The 23203-nt window shown below is 42.5% G+C and overlaps 1 pseudogene; it reads left to right on the top strand.

Annotated features, from left to right (window-relative positions):
- The first annotated feature begins 2096 nt into the window (after positions 1–2096).
- On the top strand, positions 2097–22035 carry LOC139579686 (uncharacterized; annotated as a pseudogene).
- The last annotated feature ends 1168 nt before the right edge of the window (positions 22036–23203 follow it).

The raw sequence follows: 23203 nt of genomic DNA, 5'->3' as shown, positions 1-23203 counted from the left end.
AACAGACACTGCCTGTGGTGGCATGGTGGTTGATCCTAGTTCCAGAGAACCATTCTATTGGGCTGCCTGTGTTTACTGTGGTTTGGCCAGCCTGGTGTCAGCACTGGATTTAAAACAATAATACATTTGGTCCTGAAAAGAGGGGAAATAGTTGAACATGTTGGCTTGATGATTGGCTTGTAATACAAGCGGTCTCTTAAAAGTATGACCCAGAAAAAAGTAATGAATACATCTTAGCTTCTTTGAAGAGGGACTTGAGTCCCAAAGAGGCTTGTGCTCACTGCTCAGAAACCTTTCTTGACATTGTATTATAATCGTACCCCGGGAGAGAATTGTTTATAGTTATATAATGCACCCACCCTGGAAATAATTGCACAACACTGTGCAGTCTACTGTACAACATTCTGTTGTGACCAGACCCAGACAGGAAGTGTAACTATGCCTTTGTCCCAAATAGCAGCCTATTTCCCATAGGGTTTTGGTAAAAACTAGCACTGTAAATGGAATAGGGTTCCATTTGGGGCGCAAAAAAGGTGACCTCTCTCTAAATATAAGCCGTACCGCTGCCAAGACTCCCCAGGATGTTATTTGTCATCTGCCTGCTCCCAACCAGCACAGCATTCTGTTAGGAGAGTTACAGGACTCAGTTAATCAGCTCCACCAGATTTTGGCACAGCTCAGACAAAGGCTACATCCCAAATGGCAGTCTATTCCCTATAATCAGGGCCGGCGCCAGAACGAATCATTTGGACAGGCCTTTGATTTCCATAGGCGGACACGTTTTTTTCAGGGGACCTCCGACAGTACCAGTCACCTACTCATACAAGGGTTTTTCTTTATTTTATACATTGTAGAATAATAGTGATGACATGAAAACTATGAAAAAACACATATGGAATCACATAGTAACCAAAAACATGTTAGACAAATCTAAATATTTTTTATATTTGAGATTCATCAAAGTAGCCACCCTTTGCCTTGATGGCATCTTTGCACACTCTTGGCATTCTCTCAACCAGCTACATGAAGTAGTCACCTGGAATGCATTTTAATTAATGGGTGTGCCTTGTTAAAAGTTAATTTGTTACATTTCTTTCCTTCTAATTGCGTTTGTGCCAATCAGTTGTGTTGCAACAAGATAGGGGTGGTTTACAGAAGATAGCCCTATTTGGTAAAAGACCAAGTCCATATTATGGCAAGAATAGCTCAAATAAGCAAAGAGAAACAACAGTCCAACATTACTTGAAGACATTAAGGTCAGTCAATACAAAAAAAATTTAGAACTTTGAAAGTTTCTTCAAGTGCACTCATAAATACCATCAAACGCTAGGATGAGACTGGCTCTCATGAGGACCGCCACAGGAAAGGTAGATGCCAAAGTTATAGTCTGTTGCAGAGGATAAGTTTATTAGAGTTACCAGCCTCAGAAATCGGTAATTAACTGCACCTCAAATTGCACCTCACAGAGTTCAGGTAACACACACATCTCAACATCAACTGTTCAGAGGAGACTGTGTGAATCAGGCCTTCACGGTCAAATTGCTGCAATGAAACCATTACTAAAGAACACAAATAATAAGAAGAGACTTGCTTGGGCCAAGAAACACAAGCAATGGACATTAGACCGGTGGAAATCTCTCCTTTGGTTTGATGAGTCCAAATTTGAGATTTTTGGATCCAACTGCTGTGTGTACTTACAGTGCCTTGCAAAAGTATTCACCCCCTTAGCGCTTTTCCTATTTTGTTTCATTACAACCTGTAATTGAAATAGATTTTTATTTGGATTTCATGTAATGGACATACACAAAATAGTCCAAATTGGTGAAGTGAAATGAAAAAAATTGCTTGTTTCAAAAAATTCTAAATAGTAAAAAATGGAAAGGTGGTGCGTTCATATGTATTCCCCCCTTTGCTATGAAGCACCTAAATAAGATCTGGTGCAACCAATTACCTTCAGAAGTCACATAATTAGATTGCACACAGGTGGACTTTATTTAACTAAGTGTCACATGATCTCAGTATATATACACCTGTTCTGAAAGGCCCCAGAGTCTGCAACAACACTAAGCAAGGGGCACCACCAAGCAAGCGGCACTATGAAGACCAAGGAGCTCTCCAAACAGGTCAGGGACAAAGTTGTGGAGAGGTACAGAGCATGGTTGGGTTATAAAAAATATCAGAAACTTTGAACATCCCACAGATCACCATTAAATCCATTATTAAAAAAATGGAAAGAATATGGCACCACAACAAACCTGCCAAGAGAAGGCCGCCCACCAAAACTCATGGACCATGCAAGGGGGTATTAATAAATGGATGTTTAAAAAAACAGACTTCGTTGACTTGTGTGAGAAAAAAAAACACCAGACAGACCACAGCAGTGTCTGGTTCTCAGAGTATCTCTGGTCTGGTGACGCATGCAGAGAAAGAGTCAGTCTGCACAATATCCTCCTCACTCATCTGCCCCTCCAGGAAGACTGTGTTGTGGAAATTCACCACTAAGGACTCAAACTCAATGTAAATGAATCAATCTTTTTTACCATGGCCGGAGAGTTTCACAAACTCAATCCAAGCTTGATGAAAAGGGCGTTCCCTCTCAGTTCTTATATACTGCTACACAAACAAGACATATAAGCATGATTTTCATTATTAACGTTGGCTCCTGCATGTGACTGACCGATTCCTCAAGAGGCTTTTTCTCTCAAAGCTGAGCCATTGAAACTGAGATACTCCTCTTGTTTCCCAAAGCAATGTTCTGGGTACTTTCCTCCAAATTGCTTAAACAGTGATAATGAGGATTCTTCCCATGTACAATCAATCCATGTGTACAATCAATCAGTCACAAGCATGAACCCAACAGAGTTGGTTATTAGAAAAGTAGTATGTGTGCTAAACATACAATCTGTGTATGATCTGATCCACACAAATATTTTCCCTCACATTCCCTCCTTTTATCACTCTGTGATAGTTTTCCTTAAATTTTAAGGTAAGCAATAGATTATAATTTCTATCAAAGGAGGTTCTATCAAAATACTTATATTAGAGTAAGAAAAATCAACACATAAAACCAGACACTTTATCCATTCAAACACTTCACTCAGGGTTGTGCAATCTAAAATACACACATGTACACAAGGGATCTATAGACTCAGAGGTAAATAAATCTCTCAATGTTTAACCATTGTTTCCATAGTTCTTACCACAATCGGGTTGCATTGGCCTGTTCTGTACTAACTGTCCCTGGGACATCAACTAGTCAAAATATACAACCTGTTGTTTAACAAATCCGCTAGGGCCTTCAAAAAGTTGGTGCTGACTTATCAGCTCAATATTCTGTACTAAAAATATTTACTTTGATCTACTTCAATTCTGGAGAGTGTTCCACGTCATGGAAACAGATTATTGTTTTTGATGACATTACCTTCTTATTTAAATCACTGGTATGTTCAAATTATTGAATAAGAAATTATTGGAAATAAGAATCGGAAATTGTCAAAAAAGTATGTTATTCAATTATTCATACCTCTGTCACAAATTTTCCCACTGTGTCCCTTACAGTCTGAATTGAGTACCACTCACTTTCACTGTTGGCTTATCTATTGGTCCACAGGAAGCTTATCTTTAAACCAAACACAAGATGGAAGCTTTTAATGTTATATCAGTCCCAAGGCTCAATCTCTTGTTTGTAATGTGGCCATGTATTGAAACATTTAATTCAAATTACTAAAATATTGCATTATTGGAGTGCTATCTGAAAGCCACTAATATTATCATTCACTTTGTTACTTTCACTAGTCTCCCTATCTGTTTCCTTCAACTAGGACACTCCCTTTCTTCCCAATAAGAAAACTCTTCTCAATCACTACTGCTAATGCACATTATCACTCGCAAACTATGTTCTGCTTTTACCCCATTGTAAGATTTAAAAACAAATAAAAACAATCATGATAACTTTCTCCTTATTGGATGCATTGTTTGCCTTTTAGTCTACCCTAACAATGTTACTCTTAATATGTATTAAAAATTTCTGTTAATTCTGCTAACCGATCGCTGCAGCTGTACATAGTACATAGTCATGTGCATAGTCCATCTGTAAATAACCCACCCAATCTACCTACCTCATCCCCATATTGTTTTTATTTACTTTTCTGCTCTTTTGCACACCAGTATCTCTACTTGCACATCATCATCTGCTCATTTATCACTAAAGTGTTAATCTGCTAAATTGTAATTACTTCGCTACTATGGCCTATTTATTGCCTACCTCCTCACGCCATTTGCACACACTGTATATAGACTTTCTTTTTTTCTATTGTGTTATTGACTGTATGCTTGTTTATTCCATGTGTAACTCTGTGTTGTTTGTGTCGCACTGCTTTGCTTTATCTTGGTCAGGTCGCAGTTGTAAATGAGAACTTGTTCTCAACTAGCCTACCTGGTTAAATAAAGGTGAAATAACATTAAAAAAATAATAATCTGCTTCGCTTCATTAAATGTCTATTATTTTGTTTTTCATATGTAATGCACCAAAATTTGAAAATACATTGGCCAATTCAGAAGTGGAGAGATAAAAAGGAAGCTCCCTTCAAAGTTTAAGGTAGCTCTCGAGACTAGAGTTTCTTTCTGGGATCAACAGTTATTATAACTGGGCTAGCACTGCCTCTCAGTCCACTGTCATTTGAGGGCTCCATCCATAATGAGTCTGGCACCTGAGACAGGATAGACTGGGAAGCAGTGTCAGACCCCCACTCTTCCTGGGGTAGTGGTTCAATTTGCCTGCTTACTCATTGGTTTAATATCTCATTGTTTGGGATTTCAATGTAAACTCCATCTGGGGTACAATAAATTGTAGCATTAAGTTTTGGTAACAAGTCTCTACCTAACAAGATAAATACAGAAAATCATGTTCCACATTCATTGGTCCTATTGAACAGGGCATGAATTTTGATTTACAATGTAGTATCGGGTTGGAGGAAATCCCATAAGCGTTTATAGTTTTATTGGTTAGGTGTAGGGCTGTGACGGTCACACAATTTTGTCAGCCGGTGATTGTCAAGCAAATAACTGTCCGTCTCAAGGTAATTGACTGTTAATTAACATGAACACATTTACCATCATCATTCATGATCATTACACAGGTGCACTTTGTGCTGTGGACAATAAAAAACCACTCTATGTAGTTTTGTCACACAACACAATGCCCCAGATGACTCAAATGTTGAGGGAGGGTGCAATTGGCATGCTACCACAAAAACGTCCAAAACAGCTGTTGCCATAAAATGTCATGTTCATTTCTCTACGATAAGCCACCCCACTGTCATTTTAGAGAATTTGGTAGTACATCCAATCAGCCTCACAACCACAGACCCCGTGTTACCACGACAGCCCATTACCTCCACATACGACTTCTTCACCTGAGAGATCGTCTGAAACAAGCTACCCGGACAGCTGAGGAGTATTTCTGTCTGTAATGAAGCGCTTTTGTGGGGAAAACCGTATTCTGATTGTCTGGGCCTTGCTTCCAGTGGGTGGGCTAATCTTCTAAATAGGTGGGCCTATGCCCTCTCAGGCACATCCATGGCTGCACCCCTGCCCAGTCATGTGAAATCCATAGATTAGGGTCTAATTTATTTATTTAAATTGACTGATTTCCCTATGAACTGTAACTCAGTAAAATCATTGAAATTGTTGCATGTTGCGTTTCATATTTTTGTTCAGAATAGAACGTTCATAAAGACAAACAAAAAATAAAAAACTTGATTCTTGCGATACAGGCATTTGGAACATTGAGCTAAAACACACATTTGAATTAATCAAATGAATTCGATATGTCGCCAAATAATTGGCAGCATACTGTAGCAGTGACAGCCTATCAGAATATTGCAGGTGTGGCTTATTGGAGGTGTGGCTTTCAGTTAGCTATTTTTGGTCTGTCGTGAGCGGGAACGTTAGTATGGTCTGTTGTATTCTGGTTGTAAACACGAAGCTTGTATGCTATTACTTCTCCAGCCTTGATAAAACTGGCATAAGTGTGTGTGATACCAAGAATCATAGCTGTTTAACAAGTCATTGTAATACTCGCATCTCTGCAACACCGTTAGGTCAGTGACTGTAACATACTGTATGAGCTACTGTAAGCTACTGTGAAAATGTGCAATAACTGACTTCAAATCACATACACATGGTTAGCAGATGTTATTTAGAGTGTAGCGAAATGCTTGTGCTTCTAGTTCCGACCATGCAGTAATATCTAACAAGTAATCTAACAATTTCACAACAACAACCTTATACACACAAGTGTTAAGGAATGAATAAGAATATGTACATATAAATATATGGATGAGCGATGGCCGAATGCCATAGGCAAGATGCAGTAGATGGTATAGAGTACAGTATACACATATGAGATGAGTAATGTAGGGTATGTAAACATTATATAAAGTGGCATTGTTTAAAGTGACAAGTGATACATTTATTACATCCAATTTTGTATTATTAAGTGGCTAGAGGTTTGAGTCAGTATGTTGGCAGCAGCCACTCAATGTTAGTGATGGCTGTTTAACAGTCTGATGGCCTTGAGATAGAAGCTGTTTTTCAGTCTCTCGGTCCCAGCTTTGATGCACCTGTACTGACCTCACCTTCTGGATGATAGCGGGGTGAACAGGCAGTGGATCGGGTGGTTGTTGTCCTTGATGATCTTTTTGGCCTTCCTGTGACATCAGGTTGTGTAGGTGTCCTGGAGGGCAGGTAGTTTGCCCCCGGTGATGCGTTGTGCAGACCTCACTACCCTCTGGAGAGCCCTGCGGTTGAGGGCGGAGCTGATGCCGTACCAGGCGGTGATACAGCCCGACAGGATGCTCTCGATTATGCATCTGTAAAAGTTTGTGAGTGTTTTTGGTGACAAGCCAAATTCCTTCAGCCTCCTGAGGTTGAAGAGGCTCTGCTGCACCTTCGTCACCACGCTGTCTGTGTGGGTGGACCATTTCAGTTTGTCCGTTATGTGTACGCCAAGGAACTTAACTTTCCACCTTCTCCACTACTGTCCCGTCAATGTGGATAGGGGGGTGCTCTCTTTGCTATTTCCTGAAGTCCACGATCATCTCCTTTGTTTTGTTGGCGTTGAGTGTGAGGTTATTTTCCTGACACCACACTCCGAGGGCCCTCACCTCCTCCCTGTAGGCCGTCTCGTTGTTGTTGGGAATCAAGCCTACCACTGTAGTGTCGTCTGCAAACTTGATGATTGAGTTGGAGGTGTGCCTTGGCCACGCAGTCATGGGTTAACAGGGAGTACAGGAGAGGGCTGAGAACACACCCTTGTGGGGCCCCAGTGTTGAGGATCAGCGGGGTGGAGATGTTGTTCCCTACCCTCACCACCTGTTTCCTACCCGCATCCCGTCAGAAAGTCCAGGAGCCAGTTGCACAGGGCGGGGTCGAGACCCAGGGTCTCGAGCTTAATGACGAGTTTGGAGGGTACTATGGTGTTAAATGCTGAGCTATAGTCGATGTACAGCATTCTTTCATAGATATTCCTTGCTAATAAACTCGCTCACCGAATCCGCTTATACATCAATGTTGTTGTTCGACACTATCCGGAACATATCCCAGTCCACGTGATCGACGCAATCTTGAAGCGTGGAATCAGATTGGTCGGACCAGCGTTGAACAGACCTGAGCATGGGCGTTTCCTGTTTTAGTTTCTGTCTATAGGCTGGGAGCAACAAAATGGAGTCGTGGTCAGATTTGCCGAAAGGAGGGCGAGGGAGGGCTTTGTATGCGTTGTGGCTGTTAGAGTAACAATGATCCAAGATTTTACCAGCTGGGTCGCGCATTCGATATTCAATTTTTTTTTAGGGAGCCTTGTTTTCAGATTAGCCTTGTTAAAATCCCCAGCTACAATAAATGCACCTAAATGCAGACTTGCAGCTAGTTGACAGTAAGTTACTGAATATTAAAACATTCACTTTCTGTGAAAAAGCTGCCGTTAAGTTACTGGGAAATGCAGAGTAACATCTTAACAAGTGCAGCTCTTGATTATCAGAAATTCTTAAAAAGGGTAATTTTATTAGTTTCAAATTCAAATTTCAATACAAAAATTAATCATTTAAAATGTTGAATAAATAATAAACAATTAAATCAATAAATCAGAGCAAAACCTAGGTCAGATCAAATCAGAAGGCAAATTAAATGTTGTCAACATCAACAGAAAAATACAATTAAAAAAATATCCTTGAGGTAAAAATTTAAATAGCCTTTTCAGTGTCTTTTTCCCTTAGTTTAGTTCACAGTGTGTTGGTGTTGGAGGAGCGATGCAGCTGCAAGGCTGGACGCTCAAGGCTGAAAGACAGAGGGAACAAACACTGCCTAGACACGCCTGGCCATGGAGCACTCACGAAACAGTTGGTAGCTGTGTTCCATGCGAGTGCATCTGTGGGGGCAGATCTTTGCACGTACCTTGTGCCATCTATAGAGAGGAGGGAAGGGGAGGCAGCCACGGACCATTCTCCAAGTGTCGTCTTCCTGTGGTCTGTCTTCTGGGGATATTTCCAGGGTCAAGATAATGGGTTTTTGAGGGGGCGTCCAGGTTTGGGGTTAATTATTTCATTGCAGATGTGGATGAGAGCCTCTATCGGGTCATTAGTGTTGTTGGGTTCTTGGCTGTCCATGGGTCTTGACCTGCTTCCCCACTGACTGCCTGGTGGCCCCCTGTACTGACTGGGTGATGGGATGAAAGGGATGAATGTGGTTCAGAGGGTCCAATGGGTCTGGACTGAGCCTGGCAGGTTCGCTGTTGTGCGGGATCAGGGGCCGGGGAGGGGCGGCTCCAGGAAGTCAGCGGCGGTAAGGGCCATGGAGGACAGATCTGGGTCAGTAGGGACAACGGCTGGTAAAGATTGGAGGGGAAGTAAAGAGTATTATGGGGAAAGGTTTTGAGGGGGAGACGATTTTACTGAGGAGGTGGGGGACTTCGGTGGGCCTGTATGCTGGGTTTGGGTTTGGGGTTTTGATAATGTTTTTTGTTGTTGTCTGGTCTCTTGCTGGGGAGTTGTTAATTCTTCCTTTGCTTTTCTGTTTTTTTGGGGGGGTGGGGGGGGCTATCGTCTGGATTTTGTGTGTTCTGGCTATTGTGGTTCTTCTTCTTGAGTGTCAAAGGAGTAAAGCATATGTGACTGGCAGGGTTGGGGTTCATTTCTGGGGCATCTTGGGTGGTGGTGCAGGACATTTTTGGGGTGAGGGCAGGGGAGGGGGTCGTTCCTGGGACGTCTTGGAGAGTGGCAAGGGTGCGGGCCGTTTCTGGGAAATTGTGGGTGGGGCAGAGGCCATTTCTGGGACATCTTGGATCGTTGGTTGGACAGTGCCTGTGGAATGGTCTGGGTCTGGTCATTGTGGTTGCCTGGGGGTGGGGGGGTTGGTGTTGTTTGCCTTGGCCTTTGCCCTGCTTGCGTCGGAATTGTGGCAGGTATTAAAGAAGTGGCCCCCTTTCCCACGCAGGTTGCAGGTTCGTGTGGAAGTAGACAGGGCCCCCATTGTTCCCCAGCATAATGGTAGAGCGCTTGCAACCCCAGGGTTGTGGGTTAGATTCCCACAGGGGACCAGTGTGAAAAACGTACGAAAATGTATGCACTCAAGTCGCTTTGGATAAGAACGTCTGCTAAATGACTAAAATTAAAATAAAACATGTAAAAATGTACAGGGCAGGAGTTGGACTCCACCCACTCCTATTGAGTCTGGTCTTAACTGAACCACGCATTTTCGTGCCCCAGTCCCAACATTGTCTTGTTCCAGGACCCTCCTAGCCTTTGACTTGAGGGCGGTGACATCTTCTGTGTCGTATCTTGGATGCTTTTGTTGTGGAATTGGACTGTAACTACTTTTGATTCTGTGTCTGAGTTGAATACTGGGACCTTATCTTTACAATTTCTGCATTTTAACCAAAACTGTTCTAGTAACTTGGGGGTCTTAAAACTGGCTTCAAATGATTGCTGTGGCCTTGGGAGTTTCACCAGGCACAAAGCCTATACCTCTCTGGAGAACTGCCTTCCTGAATTCCAGGCGGGTCCTGATTTCTCGTCACTTCGTAGCGGTGCACAATTCTTGGATTCATCTCGGCCATCTTGTGGGGGTGGAAGGGTGGTGGGATGGGAATGGATGGAGACATTTGGATGAGGGTGTTGGTTCTGGTTTCGGCTTGGTGTTGTCTGGTCTGATCGTTTGTCTGCTCCAGTCCTGGCCAATGGAGGCACTCCCCTGTGGTCTGCTCGCTCCAGGCGTAGGTTGGTGTCTTTGCACCTTCCTCCATGCCTCTGGTTCTGGTGGTGATGCTGTCTGGTCTTGTCTATCCTTTTGTTGGTCTAATCCAGGTGGTTGCGGTCCGCTGGTCCTGGTCCTGGTCTGGTCGGTGCTAGCCTTAGGGCAGATGAAGAAAAAAAAGGCAAAGGAGTAGGGATGCAGACCAAGGTTAGAGGGAGTAAGGATCACCTTGGCAGCACTTTACTTACCTCAAGGCCTGCAGTCCGTTGTCTCCTCCTCAGACAGCTGGTCCAGTGCTGGTTCTGGATGCTGGGGGGGAGGTTCAGGGTGGTCCGTCGGTAAAGCCACTGTTACCCTGCTGGCTTCCCCAGTCCTTCAGGCTATTCCGGCCTGGCTCGCTGGACCAGAAAAGCAGCGCCAGACCTAGTCAATCCACTGCTGCCTCCATGGCCTTCCAAAGAAAAGTATAAAAGAGAGAGGGTAGAGCAAGGGACACAACACCAGCAAATTCCCAACCATGCAGGGTTGTGCACAGTGAAGTGAAACCAGAGTCGTAAAACAATTGCAGTGCTGACTGCATCAAAAGAGGTGCTTAACCTTCATGAACATAATGATAAATCACAAACTCATACATTTCCACTGATGGTTGGCACAAATACAACATATATTACACCATGCCACCAAATATGCTAATGAGCACAAGCTAGCACATTGACACCACCTTCACCAGTCCATTAATGATTGTACCTTTTGTTGAATATATTGTGTTGAAAAATGTACCATTATACTAGATTATCCGCACATGTACCCTAAAAGGTATGTGAACCATGTGAATTCCTATGTGTACCTCTGAAGTTACTTTTTGTCTACCTATGACCTTTTTGTAAACCAGGGAACACATTGTACCGGATAATGTCTCAATATACACTGCTCAAAAAAATAAAGGGAACACATAAACAACACAATGTAACTCCAAGTCAATCACACTTCTGTGAAATCAAACTGTCCACTTAGGAAGCAACACTGATTGACAATAAATTTCACATGCTGTTGTGCAAATGGAATAGACAAAAGGTGGAAATTATAGGCAATTAGCAAGACACCCCCAATAAAGGAGTGGTTCTGCAGGTGGTGACCACAGACCACTTCTCAGTTCCTATGCTTCCTGGCTGATGTTTTGGTCACTTTTGAATGCTGGCGGTGCTTTCACTCTAGTGGTAGCATGAGACGGAGTCTACAACCCACACAAGTGGCTCAGGTAGTGCAGCTCATCCAGGATGGCACATCAATGCGAGCTGTGGCAAGGTTTGCTGTGTCTGTCAGCGTAGTGTCCAGAGCATGGAGGCGCTACCAGGAGACAGGCCAGTACATCAGGAGACGTGGAGGAGGCCGTAGGAGGGCAACAACCCAGCAGCAGGACCGCTACCTCCGCCTTTGTGCAAGGAGGAGCAGGAGGAGCCCTGCCAGAGCCCTGCAAATGACCTCCAGCAGGCCACAAATGTGCATGTGTCTGCTCAAACGTTCAGAAACAGATTCCATGAGGGTGGTATGAGGGCACGACGTCCACAGGTGGGGGTTGTGCTTACAACTGTATAATCTTACTGACTGTTCAAGTAAGAATCTAAACATAATTGTAAGCATGAGAACCCCAAAAAGTTATTTTGTTTAAAGTAATAAAAACGTAAATCTAGGCTATGTTAAACGGGCACAGATGTCAATGTCAATAGCTTTCTTATTGCAGCCAAGAGTCGTGGGCATCCGTACGTGACATCAGTGTGCTGTGTACTGGAAAGGGGTCTATATACATTCATTACATATAATACCTCTCTGCATTTAGCAAGAGTGCCATCTGCACTGCCATTTTAGTTATCAATTAATCTGACTATTCTCTCATTCTACTCATAATACCACTCGGCACTGGCATCCTCTGCTTGTGCAGCTGCAGGATGAGTGCAGTGTGTGCTTACATGTGGAGGAGTGGGGGAAGGGACATTTTCCAAGATTCAAAAATAAGAAACTAGCTCGTTTTATGGGGAGTTCTTTACTATTAAAATAACAGGATAAAAAAGAGACTAAAAGTAAAAGAAATATATATTAATACAAAATTGACACCAATCTGATTGGAGGGAAAGGGGCAGGTATAGCATCAAGATCTCAGTTTTACCAATTTGACTTCAGATTCTGACGTTTATCCACGTTTTTCCAAACATCAAATTTCAAAGTTGCTCCAAATGTCAAATTTAGAAGTTCTTTGACACCCTGGGTTGCTCGTCCTGTTTTGCATCGTTCTGAATGGTTCTGAAGAGTTAAAGTTTTGGATAGGGTAAAAACATAAAGTTTTGGAATTCATTCTGAATGGTTAAGAAAAAAAACAAGTGTCTAGCACTGGGATTGAAGACGCAACCTTCGGATCCAGAGTCGGTTTTGAAGGCATTTCCAGACGTCCTCAGGACATGGACAGATGTCAAATTGTTAAGCAAATTTTGAGCGATCTGGCTGGATATAGCAACTGTGTACTCTGCCTGCTGCCACCAGTGTTGTCAATTTAGCGAGTTTTCAGGGGTAATCTAGTGATTTCTAGCAACAAATCAAGGAGCCAATAGTGATTCTCACTGAAAAATAGTTGGCAACACTGGCACCAGTCAGATAAGTGCATCCCAAATGACACCATATTCCCTAAATAGTGCACTAGTTTTTGACCAGGACTAATACGGCTCTGGTCAAAGTAGTGCATTATGTGTACTAGTGTTGAACCACCTAGAACTGCGAATCATAACAGGATAAAACACATCACAGTATGACCCATATGATTTGCCAAGACGGAACAAACAGCTATGGGACCAGGTTAGTTTGAGACAATGCAGGTCCGTATTCTGCTCTCTGTTTGGGAGGTGTCACAAGAAATATGTCTAATCAGTCATCATCTGAGGAGAAATACTGTGTTCACTGCTCAGTATGATGTAACATCATTATGCATCTTAGGACCTGCTTCAGTGGTAAACAATGCAATCAGTGCTAGGAGGTGTATAGTCTATGGCCATATCATTTCCAGGCATTGCCCATTCCTGTGTTCCATGGGCAGAATAGAAGACATCAGCTTTCATTAACAACTGAATTCGCTGGTGACCTGGCTGGTCATTACAGCCAATTGCTTCCCAACATTTTTTTTCACTTGGAGGGAAGAAGCTGCACTCTGAATATTAATGTGCACAGCAAATTCTCCAGTGTTAAAAAACAAAATGAACTCAGAGTGTTGAGTCTGTGGACCCATATAGACACCAGAACAGTGTTAAATTAACACACTCCTTACTGTAATGCCATATTAAAATATTTCAAGTCAATGACCAATGACTGTATTTGTTTAAAAAAAAAAAAAAAAAGAGTGGTGCATGCATATGTATTCACCCCCTTTGCTATGAAGGCCATAAATAAGATGGTGCAGCCAATTACCTTAATGACAAAGACATGGTTGTTGCTTTCCTCCATTTTTAGTCCTATGGACTTCACCAAGTGAGATGCGAAGCGAATATGTAATCATAATTTTTGTATATATATATATAAATATATATATATATATTCTTTAAAGGTGTCCTCCAGTGGAACACCTACTTGAGATGTGCCTTTTAAGTAAATCAGGTGTTAAATTAGGTGAAAAGGAGACTGGAGTGCCACTTTAACACAATAACATATGTATTTCATAAGGCCTTATTTTGAGGGCCTAGTTTTACAGGTAGTATTGGTGAAATGAAGCTTCTGGAAGCATTACACATTTCCAGCCAAAAATAGGTAATTATTTGAGTCTTTGATCAACACATGAACTAGTGCCGCCTGTTGGTCAAAATCATTTAGAACAGCCAAATTATTATATATGACGTCGCAAAGGCAAGGTGGTTGTTTGACAAAATAAACCTTCGGACATCATTGATCACATGCTTCTGATAAATTGATACAAGCATTGGCACACTGCTTTGAAGAAAACTGCTTAGCGATTTCAACGCATGCCATGGAGCTCCGGTATCAAATATAACATCACTAAATACAGGAGCCTGAAACTCATACACATTTTTGAACCAAAACCATGCCCAATATTATCATATTTCCCAGCATTCTCTATTGCATGTTGATTTTTATAATTATTTTTGTCTATCTATGTTTGTGCATGTACGTTGATTGATTGAGTATTTAATTAATCTTATGATAATCAAATATAAATGTAAAAATATATTTAAAATAATCCAATATGTTACTTGTATTTATTGCAACCATTACTGAAATGGTTCTTGCCATTCAGATCCTTTAAAAAGAGGTGATGAGTGTTGTGTATTTTGATATTGAGAAAGCTTACAATACAATACAATACCAATACCAACTGGAGGGAAGAGTTGTTGCGCAAGTTGAGTGCGTTGGCCATTCCTCTTTGATCGAGTCATACAGGTGAGGGTGGGGTCCGATTTCTCAGTGTGGTTCGAAGTGGATAATGGTACAGTGGCTTGTGAAAGTATTCACCCCTGTGGCATTTTTTCCATTTTGATGCCTTACAGACTGGAATTAAAATAGATTTTTGGGGGGTTTGTTTCATTTTATTTACACAACATGCCTACCACTTTGAAGAGGCAAAATATATTTTATTGTGAAACAAACACAATAGTCAATACTTTGTAGAGCCACCATTTGCAGCAATTACAGCTGCAAGTTTCTTGGGGTATGTCTCTATAAGCTTGGCACATCTAGCCACTGGGATTTTTGCCCATTCTTCAAGGCAGAACTGCTCCAGCTCCTTCAAGTTGGATGGGTTCCGCTGGTGTACAGCAATCTTTAAGTCATACCACAGATTCTCAATTGGATTGAGGTCTGGGCTTTGACTAGGCCATTCCAAGACATTTAAATGTTTCCCCTTAAACCACTCAAGGGTTGCTTTAGCAGTATACTTAGGGTCATTGTCCTGCTGGAAGGTGAACCTCCGTCCCATTCTCAAATCTCTGGAAGACTGAAACAGGTTTCCCTCAAGACTTTCCCTGTATTTAGAACCATCCATCATTCCTTCAATTCTGACTAGTTTCCCAGTCCCTGCCGATGAAAAACATCCCCACAGCATGATGCTGCCACCACCATGTTTCACTGTGGGGATGGTGTTCTCGGGGTAATGAGAGGTGTTGGGTTTGGGCAGACATAGCGTTTCCTTGCTGGCCAAAAAGCTCAATTTTAGTCTCATCTGACCAGAGTACCTTCTACCATATGTTTGGGGGAGTCTCCCACCTGCCTTTTAGCGAACACCAAACGTGTTTGCTTCTTTTTTTCTTTAAGCATTGGCTTTTTTCTGGCCACTCTACCATAAAGCCCAGCTCTGTGGAGTATTCAGCTTAAATTGGTCCTATGGACATATACTCCAATCTCTGTGGAGCTTTGCAGCTCTTTCATTGTTATCTTTGGTCTCTTTGTTGCCTCTCTCATTAATTCCCTCCTTGCCTGGTCCATAAGTTTTGGTGGGAGGCCCTCTCTTGGCAGTTTTGTTGTGGTGCCATATTCTTAAAAATTTGTAATAATGGATTTAATGGTGCTCCGTGGGATGTTCAAAGTAAAAAAAAAATTTAAAAAATTATAACCCAACCCTGATCTGTACTTCTCCACAACTTTGTCCCTGACCTGTTTGGGGAGCTCCTTGGTCTTCATGGTGCCGCTTGCTTGGTGGTGCCCCTTGCTTAGTGGTGTTGCACACTCTGGGGCCTTTCAGAACAGGTGTATATATATACTGAGATCGTGTGACAGATTATTTGACACTTAAAATGCACACAGGTGGACTTTATTTAACTAATTATGTGACTTCTTAAAACCTCTTTGGGCTTGGGGGCATTATTTTCACGTCCAGATGAAAAGTGTGCCCAAAGTAAACTGCCTGCTACTCAGGCCCAGAAGCTAGGATATGCATATTATTAGTAGATTTGGATAGAAAACACTCTGACGTTTCTAAGACTGTTTGAATAATGTCTGTGAGTATAACAGAACTTATTTGTCAGGCAAATCCCCGAGCACAATCCATCCAGGGAAAACATTTTTTGAGCTCAATGTTTTCCATTAGGTTTCTATGGTAATCCCTTTGTAATAGAAATATGCTTGCAGTTCCTATTGCTTCCACTAGATGTCAACAGTCTTTAGAAATTGGTTTATCTTTTTCCTTTGAGAAATGAAGAAGTATTCCTTTCCTTTCCATGTGTCACACAAAGGGACTCAAGTCTTTTGGAGCGCACGACCTGGAACGCTCTTCACTTTGTTTTCGTCGGTATTGAACGCGGTTTATCCCGTCTTAAATTGTATCGATTATTTACGTTTTGGGATACATAAGTTTGGATTAGGAACATTGTTTGAAATGTTTGGACCAAGTTTACAGGTAACTTATTAGATACTTTGTAGTCATGTTGGGCGAGTTGGAACCGGTGTATTTCTGAATCAAACGCGCCAAATAAATTGACATTTTGGGGATATAAAGAAGGAATTTATCGAACAAAAGGAACATTTGTGATGTTTCTGGGACATTTTTGAGTGCAAACAGAAGAAGATCTTCAAATGTAAGGCATGAATTATATCGTTATTTCTGACTTTTGTGTCGTACCTGGCTGGTTGCAATATGATTTGTATGTGTTTGTATGCGGGGTGCTGTCCTCAGATAATCGCATGGTGTGCTTTCGCCGTAAAGTCTTTTTGAAATCTGACATGGCGTCTGGATTAACAACAAGTTAAGCTTTTTTTTATGCATTACACATGTATGTTTTGTGAATTTTTATTATGAGTATTTCTGTTTTAGAATTTGGCACGCTGCAATTTCACTGGATGTTGTCAAATCAATCCCGTTACCGGGATTCGAGCGGGAATAGGGGTGAAGGGATCCCTAAGAGGTTATAAACAAGTCATTTTTTTAATTTCACTTCACCAATTTGGACTATTTTGTGTATGTCCATTACATGAAATTCAAATAAAAATCCATTTAAATTACAGGTTGTAATGCAACAAAATAGGAAAAACGCCAAGGGCAAAGTACTCCTCAGGGAAGTGTGTTTAGTGTGGTATCGTTCACCTTGATGATAGATTACATATTTAAGGATGTGGGACAGTGAGTGGGTGTGGTCTTGTATGCCGATGATGGGGCTGTATGGAAGAGAGATGGGAATTTGAAATATGTGATGAGGAAGAGCCAAGAAGCTGTGGAAGATTGGTGTCTAACATGTGGGTTTAAGATATCTGTGGCCAAGTCCTGCTTCGTGGTGTATTCTAGGAGGAATTTTAAAGATGTTAGGCTGCAACATACGGTCAGGGTAAAGGTGGTAAGGTGGGGGCAGGGCTGTATATCCCAGATTTCAATGTTGGAGTATGTAAGCGATTAACTGATTATGTGTCAGTGTATGTGGCCGAGTTGATGGCCATGATTATAGATTTGAGATGGGTGGAGGAGGTGAAACCACTCAGTGGCGATCTAATCTGATTCGGATGCAGTGTTGAGTAGTGTGAAGATGGGCAGGTCAGATAGGGGAGACCTGTTTGTGGAGATAATGGTGCTGTTAATGGGATTGTAGAGGATGGGAGTGGTGGTAAGATTTTGCTGGGTTCCTGCCTATGTGGGTGTGGAGGGTAATAAGAAGGACGATGTGGTGGCTAACAATGGTGTGAGAGAGGGGGTAGATATTCAGATCCCGCTGGGCCGCAGGGAAGTCTTTGATCTGGGCAAAAAGGATTGATCTTTGGCAAAGGGAGGCAATTTTATCGTGTACATCAGTCAGTAAAGGAAGAGGTGGGAAGTATGGTATGTAGGAGAGAAGAAGCTGTATGGAGTAGACTACAGTTGTATATCCCCACACTGCCTTGATTCCAATAGGAATTACAGATCACCTTGCAAGCTAGCACAATGTGACTTGCAGGCCTGCTGTGTCTAGTGATGATTCCGGAGCTCCGAGGCGTGCGTAGAAATTGCTAAGCAGCTAAATTCTAAGCAATGTGAGGGCCTCCCGAGTGGCGTAGCGGTCTAAGGCGTCACTACAGACCTGGGTTCGATCCCAGGACCGGGAGACCCATGAGGCGGCACACAATTGGCCCAGCGTCGTCCGGGCTAGGGGAGTTTTTAGACGGGCGGGATTCCTATTGGAATCGAGGCAGTGTGGGGATATAAAACGTTTGTAATTTTTAATCACACTCAACCTGTATTCAGAATGACTGCCAGAGTTGGGAAGACTAAGTTATGAGCCTACCTAAAGCATCTTCTTCTTCTTCTTTTTTGGATTGGGTTGGCAGATCGCATCCAACTTCTAAGGTGGAAATACCGCCACCTACTGTACTTGAGTGTGAGGCCAGTCACGGCCTACCTACCTAATTCTCTTCCTTAGTCCTGTTCCTCTAAGAAAGTGAAATGGAGCCCTGGACATCACTTTCATTCGCTTTCCTCACCCTACTACACCACGCAAACCTCAACCCTGCCCAGCCTCTCTAACCTTTTCATACAATCTCTCCCTATCTACATCATACAGTTCACAAAATATCAACACATGCTCCACCGTTTCCTCCACTAAACACTCATCACCAGACCTGTTTCATGTTTCCCTATCATCTACAACATGGCATTCAAACTTAAGTTCCCAAACTGTAGTCTACTCAACACAACTTCTTCTCTCCTCATACAATCACTCTCTAGCAACTCCTTGTGGCGGACGGGTGCCTGTAAGCTGACTTCCTCCAACACATTGGTGCGTCTGGCTTCCTGGTTAAGCGAGCAGTGTGTCAAGAAAGTGTGGCTTGGTAAGGTCGTGTTTCGGAGGATGCATGGCTCTCGACCTTCGCCTCTCCTGAGTCCGTAGGGGAGTTGCAGCGATGGGACAAGACTGTAACTACCAATTGGATATCATGAAAAAAAATTCTAAGTAATGTGCCAATGCGTGTATCAGAAGTAATGTCATCAATGACGTCCAAAGCTTTGTTTGATAACGTGCTTTTTCAAACCGTGTGTTGCAAAAAGCGAGATCCCACTGAATTTGCCGTGGTTCCAGTGCTTTCTTTGATTCTAAACTGCTTTCAAATACCGACCTCTACTGGACACCATACTTATAAATATAATTAGGATTTTTTACATGTAGTTTCACCTGACTGGTAGCTTGCAGATAGAGTAGGGAACTATAGAACATTCAGGGAGGTGAGGTGAGGGTACAAGGTTGAATCCTGTTGATGGCACACTTTTGAAAATATTTTTACGTAAAACCATACTTTCTGCACTGCATCCTAAATATTGTCATCGGTTCCGTTAAAAAAAAGAGTAAACTTGAAGGCAAAAAAAGGGAAGCATGATTTGAATCTGGTATTCCAACTGATTATAGGCTACTAAAGCCAACAAATTTGCGCTGCGCCATGGAGGTTTGATGAAAACAGTGGAGAAAAATGTTCCATCTCATAATCACATGCTTCTATTTATTGTTGACCAGCAGATGTTACTAATGTGCATCGTGAACCAATATTTCATCTCAGAGTAATTAATACTTTTTCGGCACAATTTGCTGAAAGCTCCAAAGCATTCGGAAAGCCTTGGTTTCCCATCACTAGATGTGGCCTGTAAACCATGAGTTTCAGGCCACTGTATTAAACTATCAGATGTTTTTATTTTTATTTATTCTTAAAGGAGTACTATAACTTGTCACTTTAGTCATACCCTGTAAGGTCATCCTTTGTACCTTAAGTTATAAGTGCATAATTGTACCGCAATTAAAATCAAATAAATGTGTATTTGTCACATACTGTATGCAGACTACAACAGGTGTAGACTACCGTGAAATGCATACTTACGAGCCCTTTCCCAACAATCCAAAGTTAAAATTAAGAAAGATTTGCTAAATAACTAAAGGAAATAGTAACACAATAAAACAACAATAATGAGGCTATATACAAGGAGTACCGGTACTGAGTCAATTTGATGGGGTACGAGGTAATTGAGGTAATATGTACATGAGGTAGGGGTAAAAGGGACTAGACAATCAGGATAAATAATAAACAGAATAGCAGCAGCGTATGTGAAGAGTGTGTTTATGTATGAGTGTGTTTCTGTGGCCTCTGTGTGTGTGTAGTTTGTGTGTGAGTGTAGTTTGTGTGTGTGTGTAGTTTGTGTGTGTAGAGTCCAGTGAGTGTGCATAGACCCAGAGCATGAAAGTCAGTGCAAAGAAAAGGGGGTCAATGTATATAGTCCGGGTAGACATTTTATTAACTGTTCAGCCGTTATGGCTTGGGGGTAGAAGGTGCTCAGGAACCTTTCGGTCCCAGACTTTACACAATGGTACCTCTTTCCGTGCAGTAGCAGAAAGAACATTTTATGACTTGGGTGGCTGGAGACTTTGACCATTTCTGGGCATTCCACTGAAAAACCGCCTGGTATAGAGGTCCTGGATGGCAGCAATGCGGCGGCGAGGCTGGCTGCTGAAGACCAGAGGACAGGTCTGGCGTTTGTCTTAGTCTGGAAGGCTCGGGTGGCGGTTTAGATGTTGATGTCCTTCCATCTTGCCACCCCCATACCGCTTTCATATCTTCTGGGTCTTTATGGAAATCTCTGATGGCGTGATCCTTAAGAAGGGTGGTAATCCTCTTCCTCAGGGTCGTTTGTTCCCCAGTTTGTTGTTGGTATAACCTGATGGTCCTTGTCTTCCATAGGACATACCATCCAGGATGTTCTCTGTCATCAAGCGAGCTAGTGTCAGCAACCTTTTGGGGGAGACAGAGGGAACAAAGTGGGCCAAGACCCGCCTGGCCACGGTGCACTCAACAAACAGCTGGTAGATGTTTTCAGTGTCAGTGCATGCGTGGGGGCAGCTCTCTGTACGTGCTACCTTTTAGAAAGGTTTAATTCAGATGTATTTTTATTACAGGAGTGTGGTCTACCCTTTTTAACCTCTTACAGGAAATGAGAGGAGAAATGACAGCATGGGCCCTCCATTTGGAGTGGATCCAATTTGAACAAAAACGCTGGCGTTGACATTTTAATCAAGACCCCACAGCTGGTGGTGAAGGGGCGCACAGTGGTATTTGGTGGGAGTGCTCTTTTAGCCAACTGTACCTTTATGGGGAGGGATTTTAATGTGCTAAATGTTTATGGTTTTAATTACAAAAATGACTGGGGCGCACTTTTAGAAGACCTGCAGTCCCACATGCTAGGGAGGGATCCTCTAGTTGTGGTGGGGATTTTAACTGTGTTTTAAGTAGAACAGATGGCACCAGAGCCTCTTGCATTGACTATCTCTTTACCCGTCACTGGCCCCCAACTGATGCTAGAATAACCCCTGCTTTCTTCTCAGATCACGTAATGCTGACGTGCACCCTGTCACTAACTCTGTCGTGTGACTGGGAAGAGGTCCCTGGAAACTGAACTGCTCCCTTCTAGAAGATGATAGAGTAGTTAGTCAGTACAGGGAGCAGTTCAGCCAGTGGCAGACGTTACAGGACTTCTGTGACACACAAGCACAGTGGTGGGAAGTGTTGAAGGGTAAGACGAGGACCTTCTTTAGAGAGATAGGAATTTAAAAAGTAAAGAAAAGGACAGACGCATGGTGGGACTGCAGAGGTGACTGGAAAGGTATTTTAATCTAGTACAACAAGGCCTGGATTTTAATGATGAAATTAAAGAGGTAAAGAAAGAGATGGCATTACTAGCAGAACAAAAGAGCAAGTGGATTATTTTAAGATGCAAAGAGAGGGTACTAGAAGAAGTGTACAAGGTACTTTTTAAAGACAATTGTGATTAAGGGTAGGACAATTACGGAGTTAAAAAAATAAGTAGTAGAAGATTTTTATGGGGAACTGTTTGGGGATAAAGAAGTGTGTGAGGAAACCACGGGGGAGGTTTTAACATACATAGCATAACATACATCGTTTACATAACATAGCAGCGCCCACCTGTAGCACGTGCTCCAGCAGGTATATCTCTCTGGTCACCCCCAAAACCAATTCCTCCTTTGGCCGCCTCTCCTTCCAGTTCTCTGCTGCCAATGACTGGAACGAACTACAAAAATCTCTGAACCTGGAAACACTTATCTCCCTCACTAGCTTTAAGCACCAGCTGTCAGAGCAGCTCACAGATTACTGCACCTGTACATAACCCATCTATAATTTAGCCCAAACAAGTACCTCTTCCCCTACTGTATTGATTGATTTATTTATTTAGCTCCTTTGCACCCCATTATTTATATTTCTACTTTGCACATTCTTCCACTGCAAATCTACCATTCCAGTATTTTACTTGCTATATTGTATTTACTTCGCCACCATGGCCTTTTTTTTGCCTTAACCTCCCTTATCTCACCTCATTTGCTCACATTGTATATAGACCATTCCTTCCATCCCTGGAAGGAAGATCACAGACAGCCTGGTACTGATGGATGAGAGATGCCTTCTGTTATGCGAGATACAGAAATATGCGGCTTGTTGTATTAAATGTAGATTTTGAGAAAGCTTTTGATTGGGTCTCGCATCAGTACCTCTTCAAGGAGAGGCGGCAACAAATGGGGTTCCCTGAATAGTTTCCAGCTTGGGTGGGATTGGTGTATGGAGACATTACCAGCAAAATCATTCTAAATGGGAAATTGTCAAAAGCAGTGGGAGTACACTGCGGCGTTTGTCAGGGGTGTATATTATCTCCTCTTCTGTTTGTGGCCTGTATTGAAGCACTGGCACAGGCCTTGAGAAAGGACCAACGGGTCAGTGGGGTGGGTATCCCAGGAGTAGGGGGATGACCGCCAAGTGCATGTTTTATATGGATGACGTCAACATTCTATGCACCAACCTTGTATCCATTGATAGGACCCTGGACAGGACTGACTGGTACGGACGAACCTCTGGGGCGAGACTGAATAGTGACAAGACAGAGACCCAATGTTTTGGACCATGGGCAGACACAGACTTGACCAGACTACCACTGACAGTTAAAATTATGTACATAAGGGTA

Source organism: Salvelinus alpinus, chromosome 6 (assembly GCF_045679555.1).
Source record: "Salvelinus alpinus chromosome 6, SLU_Salpinus.1, whole genome shotgun sequence".
In the NCBI taxonomy this organism is placed as follows: Eukaryota; Metazoa; Chordata; class Actinopteri; order Salmoniformes; family Salmonidae; genus Salvelinus; species Salvelinus alpinus.
This window is presented reverse-complemented; position numbering and strand designations above follow the sequence as displayed.